We start from the raw sequence: 11,041 nt of genomic DNA, 5'->3' as shown, positions 1-11,041 counted from the left end.
AAGAAGCAGTATGAAACAAATGCAAAGGCTGTCAATACTCTATTAGGGAGTCTATCTCAAACAGAATTCATCAAGGTTATGCAGTATAAAACCACAAAAGAAATATGGGACAAGATCGTTCTGAGCTATGAAGGAGATGAACAGATAAAACGAGCAAAACTTCAAACCCTCAGCATTCAGTATGAAAATCTCACAATGCACAATGATGAAAGTATGGCTAACTATTTCCTACGTATAGATGAGATTGTTAATTGTATGAGAAACTTGGGTGAAGAAATAAAAGAGGTTGTTGTGGTTGAAAATGTTCTAAGATCTTTGTCCTCTAAGTTTGAATCAAAAGTTTTTGCAATAGAAGAAAAACAAAATCTACAGAACCTTACCATGTCACAGCTGCACGAAATTCTAACTGCTTATGAAATGAGGAAAGGAGGACCATCAGACAGGAGAGAAGCTACTTTCAAGGCTTCAGGCAAAGGAGATTACTATGAGTCAGGACATATGTCAGAAGAAGAGGAAGAATCAAATTTTGTCAAGAACCTTCAACGGGGTGTTGGAAGATTCAGAGGTAAGCTGCCTTTCAAATGCTTTGCTTGTGGAAGAGTCAGTCATTATGCTACAAAATGCCCTCATAAAGATAAACTAGACAAAGGTAAGGAACCTATCAGATGGAACAGAAATCAGAATAAGAAGAGCTATTACACACATGAAGACAGTGATGGATTGTCAAATAGTGATGAAGATGAACAAGGTAATGATGATAGACTTTTGATGGCTTTTGAAGATGATGATTTTTTGGATGTTGTAAATGAAGAAGGGCTTTATGAAGAAATTTCTAGACTTAAAGTTTGTTTAGAGGAAAAGAATATGATTATAGATACTCTAACATGCCAACTTGCCGAAAAAGATAAATATAATGATAAGCTAGAATGTGAAATTGTGGGGCTTAGAAAAGAAATTGAGAAAACAAAAGCCCTTAATCTTAGATTTGCTAAAGGATCTGAAACCTTAGATGAGATTATCAAAGTGCAACGGTCTCCTCTAATCAAGACAGGTTTGGGATATAGTGAAGAAGCATCTTAAACATCCACCTCCAAAAGTTATCTTGATGCAGCAATGAGGAGTGAACAAATTTACAATGATAGAAAAGGCTCAATGGAGATCGCCAGGTAAATAAGGGACAATCTACCTCAAGAATGAACAGAGACTACTAGGTAAATCGGGGGCAATCTACCTTAAGGATGAATAGAAACTACAATCAGCCACAGGTAAAACATTCTCAATTTGCCTCAAGAATGGATGTCAATAGAAACTACAATCATTCGGTTGGTAGATTTGATAATCGCAGGAGTTTCTTCAATGGCCAGTGTTTCTCTTGTCATAACTTTAGTCACAAAGCAGCTCAATGCGTTGCCTATAAGACAATCATGACTAGAGAAGCTCAAAAATAGAGAAGTATGACTGGGATCATGAAAAGGACCTACAATAAATTTTATGCTCTTGAAAATGAAATAGAATGTTCTATTTGTAACAACTTCGGTCATGAAGATTCTGAATGCAGGAGCAGGTTTTAGCAGACAACTCAGAAGGAACAAGTCTCAAATGCCAAAACATGGAGAATGAAAGAACCGCAACCGAAAAGATGTGGGATAGCCTTATATGCAGAAGGACAAGAAAATCAATGGTATATTGACAGTGGATGTTCGAAACATATGGCAGGAGACAAAGAAAAACTTCAATCATATAGTGCCTTAGAAAATGCAAAGAAGGTCTCATTCAAAAACGACACCCCCGTGTTCATAAAAGGTAAAGGTTCTGTTCAGTTGAAAGAAAAGGTCAAAGCTGGAAATGTTATGTATGTTGATGGCTTAAAGCATAATCTATTGAGTGTCAGTCAGATGTGCGATCAAGGAACTGAGGTAATATTTAGATCAAATGGATGTACTGTTCGTGATCTTGATACAGGAAAAACAGTGATCAAAGGCACAAGAACTCCAAATAATTTATACATATTCAAAGAAGGACAACATCAATGCTATCTAAGAAAGAATGATGAACACTGGCTATGGCACAGAAGATTGGGGCATCTTAGCTTCTCTCAGATAAGGAAAGCATGCAAATATCAGGCGGTTCATGATCTTCCTGACATCAGAATTCCAGACAATACAATATGAAAATCATGTCAGTTTGGTAAGCAAACTAGAACTAATTTCCCTGAGAAGGAAGGATCAGCTAGCAGGCCGCTTGAACTTGTCCATGCTAATATATGTGGTCCAATTAGGAAGAAGTCACCTCGAGGTGAAGAGTACTTCATATTGTTTATTGATGACTTATCAAGGATGTATTGGTTAGGACTCATGAAGTATAAATATGAAGCTTTCGAAAAGTTCAAATCATTCAAAGCCTTGGTTGAAAACGAATCAGATCGATGAATCAAATGTCTCAGATCTGATCGAGGAGGAGAATTTACCTCAGATGAATTTTTCGATTTTTGTGAAGAACATGGCATAAGAAGGGAATTCTCTGCTGCAAGGACACCTCAACAAAATGGAGTAATGGAAAGGATGAACAGAACGGTTCAACAAATGGCTCGTGCTATGCTCGATGAATTTGGAACTCCTGCAACCTTTTTGGGTGAAGCCGCATTTGCTGTTGTAACTATTCTTAACAGGACAAATGTCCGGGTAAAAAACACTCAGACTCCTCATGAACTTTGGTATGGTAAGACTCCCATGATGAATTATTTCAAAATTTTTGGAAGCAAGTGCTACATTAAAAGGACTGATGAAAATCTTGGCAAGTTTGAACCTAGAGCAGATGAAGGCATTCTCCTTGGTTACTCTCCCCATAGCAAAGCATATAAGTGTTACAATAAAAGGCTTGGAAAAATTATTGAAAGTATTGATGTAGTGATTGATGAAGAACGACATACCCCTAGGCAGGAAAGATCTGAATTTTTCGAAGATGATGAGGACTATCCCTCAACGTCAAATTAGATTCATGATGAAGAAACCCATGAGGCACCAGAAGAATAAATAAGAATAGAAGAAAATACTCCATCCAGATATGTTCAGAAGAATCATCCAGAATCTCAAATTTTGAGGTAGAAAGAGGCAGGTGTACAAACAAGGAGAACCATTTCAGAAGCTTCAAGCTATTTAGCATTGCTCTCCTCCACCGAACCATAAAATATACGAGAAGCATGCAAAGATGAATGCTGGGTCAAGGCAATGAATGAAGAAATTGAGCAGATTGAAAGTAATAACACTTGAGAGTTGGTTCCTAGACCAAAAGATAAGAATGTCATAGGAACAAAGTGGATTTTCAAAAACAAGCTAAATGAAAATAGAGATGTGGTTAGAAACAAGGCAAGACTTGTGTGTAAAGGATATGTGTAACAAGAAGGCATAGACTTTGAAGAATCCTTTGCACCCGTGGCTAGACTTGAGGCTATAAAAATGTTCCTTGCTCTCTCTAGCTTTCAAAAGTTCAAAGTATTTCAGATGGATGTAAAATCTGCCTTTTTGAATGGAGACTTGAATGAAGAAGTATACATTGAACAACCAGATGGGTTCATTCTTGGAAATGATCCAAATCTTGTATGCAGACTCAAAAAGGCTCTCTATGGTCTCAAACAAGCTCCAAGGGCTTGGTATTTTCGGTTGGATGAGTACCTTCATCAACAAGGTTTTGCAAAAGGATCAACAGACAACAATCTATATGTAAAAATTGACAATGAAAAGTTGCTAATACTTGTTGTGTATGTTGATGATATCATTTTTGGCAGCAATGAAGAAGACATGAGTCAAAATTTTGCCTTGGTAATGCAAAAGGAGTTTGAAATGTCCATGCTTGGTGAGCTCACATATTTTCTTGGTTTACAAGTCCAACAAAACAAAGACGACATTTTTCTATCACAAACCAAGTATCTTAAGCAGATCTTGAAGAAATATGGGATGGAGGATTTGAAACCAGTATGTACTCCTATGGTTACAGGATGCAGTCTCAGCACAAATGATGAATCAGCCGCTGTACATCAACCTACCTATAGATCCATGGTTGGTAGTCTACTCTATCTAATAGGTACCCGACTAGACATTATGCATGCGGTAGGGATATTTGGAAGGTTTCAGGCAAATCCAAAGGAAACACATCTTCAGGCAGTCAAGAGGATTTTCAAATACCTTCAAGGGACTCAAAACTATGGTTTATGGTATCCTAGAGATACAGATATCACACTTCATGCATATACGAATGCAGATTGGGCAGGTAGCATGGATGACAGGAAAAGCACTAGTGGTGGTGCATTCTTCATGGGTCCTAGATTAGTATCATGGTTCAGCAAGAAACAAAGTTCTATTGCCTTATCTACAGCTGAAGCAGAGTATGTAGCTGCTGTATCTTGCTGCACACAACTCCTTTGGATGATGCAAACATTGCAATATCTTCAAATCACTTGTACTCCACCTATTTCCATTTTTTTTGATAATACAAGTGCAATCAACATTTCAAAGAATCCTATCATGCATTCAAAGACCAAGCACACATCTATCAAATACCATTTTCTTCGGGAACAAGTGCTTGAAAAAAAGGTCAAGTTGGATTATGTTCCCTCTAAGGAACAAGTTGCTGATATTCTCACCAAACCACTGCCTAGGGAGACATTTGAATACCTCAGACAGAAGCTGGGGGTAGTTGATGCATCATCTTGCTGCTGAAACCTGTCTGTTTCAGAGAAATGTGGTTGTACGTGAGTTGCATGAGGAGGACCCGCATACATACGCTGTTTTATGAAGGTACAGTCACGTATATGGTGGTTTGAAGGAAATCAGTGGGGACAGACTCTGGATTGAAGAGAGTCTGATATGGGTCTGTCAAGAGACCATCTGGCACAGGTTCAGGGGGAGTAGATAATCTTCTAATAATGCATTGTTGGCATTACATTAGAAGCTCTTGGCTTGAATACACACGCTGTTTTGGGTTCAAGTGGATTAGCTGCAGAAGGGGTGCAGAAGGAGAACATGGTTGCTGATCTGAATAATGATGCTGCTGATATTAGTTATTGGTGACTTTCATAGTCTTGCTCTAGATATTTCGTCTCTATCTTTTAATATTATTATCAAGGTCATGTAACGGCCTATGTTGGTTTCCCCACTATGCCTGGGATGAATGTTGTAATGTTCTTGGTTGTCATATGTAAACTTCTGATGTATCCCCACTTGTTTGGGTGGATGATCCCCACTTGGTTGGGTGATGGATGTTGTATAGAGTCTTTTGGTGATAGGAAGGTCTTTTATGATGTATAAATCATTGTTCTTCGTGAAGAACATATTTTTGCAGATCTTGCCTACAGTCAGGGGGAGCATGGCCAGCACAGCAGAGTAGAGATTTCAGCATGTACTCAGGGGGAGCATAACCCTTTGCCCTTGATGACAAAGGGGGAGAATGACTTTGAGGATCTTGGGGTTGCCATCAAGTCCAAAGGGGGAGATTGTTGGCATTATGACACAGGTTGGCGCTATGGCACTGGTGTGGCACAGGTGTTGTCCTTGATGGCAACTCACTCTGGTGACAGATCTCAGTTCAGGCTCTCAGAATGAAGGAAAAGGTATATATGCAGGTTCACCTAGACGAAGACGCGTATACATGTGGGTTAGACGTTCCAAAGGCGCGTATGCGTATACACGCACTTTCACGCAAGGAAAAGCACGTACATGTGGGAGAACTTACTTTTGGTCCATGGTATTTAGTCCTTGGTAATTGAACCTATGGTTTTGGGCCATGGTATCTCGTCAGAAGTGTTGATCCCAAGTATTGGGTCCATGGTATTGTTTTGTTATGGTTTTGGACCGTGGTATTGTGAAAGGCCTAAGACTATAAAAGAGGATGGAGATATTTTGGCAAAGGATCATCTGAATTATTGAATATTTGATAAAGTGATAGATTTGGAATACTAGGTTATGGTGCAGATCTGGATCTGAATGAAGGAGGAACCTAAGCGCAAGGAGAAGTATAAGTTCTATTGATGGGTCATAATCTTAAGGCTTGAATAATAATATCTTTGTACGATTTTGATCCGTTGTATGTGGCGCATGCTTGATTTATAAATCTGGTAATCTGGGTTAACTAATGTCTGAACATTTGAAAGAGTGAATTATCCTTTATAGATCTGTACGCAGGTTCAGAGAGTCGAAGGCACGTATACACGCTAGTTGTGTGAGTAAAAAAATGTATACGCAGGTTGGTCCAAACAGAAAAGCGTATGCACGCAGGTTCCTGGTTATTGAAGTAGCGTACATCTCTTAGCTACTTCTGTTTATTGATGCAGTGTTCTGGGTTCAGAATTTGGTGTGTGGTTACTATTACTGTGTTCTGGGTATAGCTGTCAGAGAAGTGTCTATTTGATTCAGTTTTAATTGGTGAAAAGGAGATTGTTTGATGCAAAAATTCTTGATGTTTGATTGATGTTCATGGATCCAGTCTGAAAATTTATGAAACGTGGTCCCTGGAAGAAAGAGAAGGTTGTAGCCTTCTGTAGGCCAGCACCTACGTACTAGTATCTTGGCTAGTGCAAGAGCTAAGGGGGTTGTAGCTCCCTTCCAGGAGAAGATGGAGAACGAGAGAGGGTTGTAGCTCTCTGCAGGTTGCAACCTGCGTACTGGTAAAGGACTGCACCAGTACAGAATCATTGTAAAAAGAAGTTTCTAATTGAAAAAGATATAGACATATTGCAGCAGGTGGTTTTCACCCACATTGGGTTTCCACCTTATATCTTGTGTTATTTTGTGTGACTGTCTGCATTTTTCCTGTTCCTAGTTATTATTTCTATGGTTCTAACACACAGATTTAAAATCAACATCTAAAGATTAATCAAATTACAAGTCTGTAAGTTATACGCAGGTTTCCTTTACTGTAGTTGCATATATACACAATTTTCTCTAATTGAAGTAGCGTATATGATCTGAGTGTGAAAAAGAAAATAATTGACTTGATAATACTGATTCACCCACCCCCCCCCCTCTCAGTATTATTTCCAACACTAAGGCCCATTTCTTCTTTTCTTCCCCCTTGGCCCATAGAAAATCTCTTTGTATGTTTCTCATTTGATGCAGAATTCCTTTAGGGGCAGGGATAGCTGAAATCATAAAGATTGGGATTGATTGAAGCACAGCCTTTGTGAGGACCAACATGCCAACCAAGTTTAATGATCTCATTGTCCATTTCCTGGTCTTGTCTTGCAGCTTACTAATCATCGGCTCCCAAATACTCTTGTGTAACGGTTTTACAGTTAATGGAACCCTCAGGTATTTCTAGGGGAGAGAGTCTCTTTGGAAGCCCAGAATTCTGGATATGTTCCTCTGAATAGCAATATTAGTATTAAAGAAAAAATCTTAAATTTGGAAAGATTAACTTCCAAACCAGAGGCCATGGCAAAGTCCTTGAGGATTTATTTGTAAGCAAGAGCTTCTTTGACTGTGGGTACTCCCTACAACATGGTATCATCCACAACCTGTTGATGAGTTAAGGCCTGTCCATTGTGAGAGAGTTGTATAGCCCTGATGTTACCAACTTCTTTTTCATACTTGATAGCTCTGCCTAGTCCTTCCATCATGAGTATTAAGAGAAAGGGAGATAGAGGGTCACCCTGCCTAAGGCCCCTAGAAGGGGTAAAAGTCTCCAAAGGAGAGCCATTGACTAGAATTGAAAAACTAGAAAAAGTAATCAAAGCCAGGATCCATCTTACCCAATTTTGGTCAAACCCGTAAGCAATAAGAACCTGCCTGATATAGTTCCAACTTAGTTTATCATAAGCTTTGGCTATATCCAGTTGTAGGATCATTCCAAGTTTTCTCTTACTAGTAAGAGAGTGCACCACTTCATGAGCTTGGATGATGTTATTAATAATTTTCCTTCCTTCCACATATCCAGATTGTTCCCCTGAAACTAGTGAAGGTAAGAGGGGTTTGAGCCTGTTTGCAACCACCTTTGATATTATCTTGTAGACTACATTGCATAGAGCTATAGGTTTTAATATATCAGGGGTTTGAGCCAGCTCCTGTTTAGGGATCAGGGCTATAAAGGAGGAATTCAAAGCTTTCAAAATGGTTCTGTGCCTCCTGGAATCTTCCACTACCTACAGAATGTCCTATTTGACAATATTCCAACAAGCTTTGAAGAAGTCGACATTGAAACCATCTGGGCCTGGCGCCTTACCATTCTGCATTTCTTTGAGAACCCCACTTACCTCCTCTTTGGTCACAGGCTTGTAAAGGTTAACATTATCCTCTCTGGAAACTATCCTGGGTATGTGCTTAGTGAAGTCCCGGATGTAGTGTTCTCTTTCATAACAGGTTTCCTGTGCTATGTTTCTAAAGTGCTAGACTAGAACTGCCTCTATTTCTTCATGAGATTTGAGATTATTTCCTCTTTTATCCTTAATCAAAGAATTTTTATTATGTGCTCTATTTTCCATGGTGGATTTGTGAAAAAATATGGTATTGCGTTCACCTTCTTTTAGCCATTGGACTCTAAATTTTTGTCTGTAAAATATTTCCTCTTGACTACATATATTCTCCCATTGTTGCTGATATTTGGTGGCTTGATCATTTCGTACTTTGTCATGGCCCTCTTTGATAAGGACTTGGTTAAGTTCCTACAGTATACTTAAATCATTTTTTTCTCTTCAAAGATATTTCCAAATTCAGTCTTGTTCCAATCTTTAAGCCGGAGCTTGATGTGTTTTAATCTTTTTTGTAGGAGGAACATTCTAGTTCCATGAATGTTTATATCCTTAGCCCACCACTTGGTTACGTTGCTGATGAAATTTGGGTGGGAAAGCTAGATATTCTCAAATATAAAAGGTCTATTCCTGGGGTTACCAATGCCCTGAACCTCTAGTTGTATCGGCCAGTGATCTGAAACACCAAAGGGTAGCACTCTTGCTACCATTTCCTTGTCATTGAGCATAAGATCTTCTGAGATTATGAATCTTTCTAATTTGGAAGCTACTTGAGACTCTCCTCCTCTTTTATTGTTCCAGGTGAAGATTCCATTATGCATTTCAATATCCACTAGCTTCATCTTATCAATAAAGGTTTGAAAAGCCAAAGAGTCTTTGCCTAGAACTCTAGTTCCCCCCTTTTTTTCTGTGAGTGATTTAATCATGTTGAAATCACCCCCTAAGATCCAGGGTATTCCTACATGTCTATTTCTAAGAGTCTCCAGAGAGTTTAGAAGCCTAAGTTTGTCATCCATTCTTTGTGGGCCATAGACATTTGTAACCAGGTAGGTTTCCTTATCTCCTACTGGTTGAATTACTACAGATAAATAATCCCTACATGCCTCTGCATCTATTAAGTCAATCTTTTGTGGATTCCAAAGAGTGAGAATACCTCCTGCTGTATTCTCTGCTTTGACTTCCAGAAACTCAAATCTATTGAGCCATTTACTATGGATATCTCTTATCTTCTGAATAGAACACTTGGTTTCCTGAATGAAAATCACATTCGAAGATGCCTGTTTCATTCTGCTATCAGTAACTTTTGTTTCCTTTTACTACCTAGACCTCTGATATTCCAAGAAGTGAACTTCATAATTAAATATTAGTAAAGGAATAATTGGATAGGTCTTTCATCTTACCTGAATCTATCATTAGCTTTCTGCATTCCATCAACAGCTCATTCTACTTTTTTCTGCCCCTCTTCTTTCCTGGGATTCTGGGTGCTAGTCCTGCTGTATTTTTCATCGTTTTCACTCCTTCATTGCCTTGTCTATCTTTGTGTTTTAGTCTGTCCAACCCTTTAGTTTGGGTCTTCCATAAAAATAGCTGTTGAACCCTATTGAACTCCTCTGTAGGTAACGAGTCTAGCCCTTCTTTGGTTCCTTGATTCAAGAAACCTTCTAAATCTAGGTTCTCTTTCTCAAGAATTTCCTGGAGTTCATGGTCCTCCATATCCATCTCACTTTGGGTCATTTCAAGATCCATCGCCTGTTTTGCATTACTTATCATAAATTCTTTCAGTTTGTCATTTTCTTGTGTTTGTTCACTTTCTTCTTCTTTCTCCTCCTCCACTGGGCTTCCTTCCTTTGCTTTATCAGTATCTGTATGACCTTCATCTGCTTCAAGGACTTGGAACATGTTCTGGTTAACTTGCTGCCCTGTAGCTTTGCGTGTTCTTAGTCCTCTTTTGCCCCCTTTTCCTTTGTGTTCCACCTTGAAGAAGCTTTCTAGATCCTTCATTATATCAGCTTTGTTTTTGTTCTCTATCTTACTGAGAGGGCAGTCTCTGAACAGATGTCCATGCTCATGAAATTTGCGACATCTGAATGGAATATGTTCATAATCTATCGTTTGTATCCATTCCTCACCAAACACTTCCAGAATAACCTCATTCGGCAACGCTCCAGAGAGATCCATCTCCACACATATTCTAACGAAACTTTGACAAAATGCCCTAGTAGCCTCAGAAACTTTGACAAAATGCCCTAACTTATTTCCTATGGCTGATAGAGATTTTGTTTGCCAGTAGTCAAGATGTAGAGAGTAGAGTCTTACCCATACTGGGACTGAAGTAAAAGTTTCACATTCTACAACAAAGTTCACAATCCAAGGTCGCATATAGAGGCCTGCTGTAGCATAAAAGTATGGCCCTCCTTCAAACACTCTGTCCTTATCTTCAATATTTGCAAAAACTACAGTGAAAAATCCCTTGGACCCAAGATGTAGGTCAATGCTGCCTTTTGGTTTCCAGTGGTATTTAATCCACATTTGTAATTCCTTTTCAGTGGGCCACAACCCCATGAATTTACAAATTATTGCATATGTTTGCATGTGATCCCTGTGCGCTTGCAGTGCTGGATCATTTAAAATGACTCTAGGAGTTACTGCCACCTTGGGTTTGCATGGTCCCATGTGTGCTTTGTCTTTAGTTCTTTGTTCCTTGATTTCTTCCTCATTTTCCAATGCATAATTCTATTCCCTTAACTTAGTTCCCTCCTACTCTTCTTCATTTCTTCTATCTTTTCCTTTTGAAGGTTCTCTGTT

Source organism: Pinus tabuliformis, chromosome X (assembly GCF_031772625.1).
Source record: "Pinus tabuliformis cultivar Carrire ecotype Pingquan chromosome X, CPIR1, whole genome shotgun sequence".
Taxonomy (NCBI): domain Eukaryota; kingdom Viridiplantae; phylum Streptophyta; class Pinopsida; order Pinales; family Pinaceae; genus Pinus; species Pinus tabuliformis.
The sequence above is the reverse complement of the archived record's forward strand: the minus strand, read 5'-3'. Positions refer to the sequence as shown.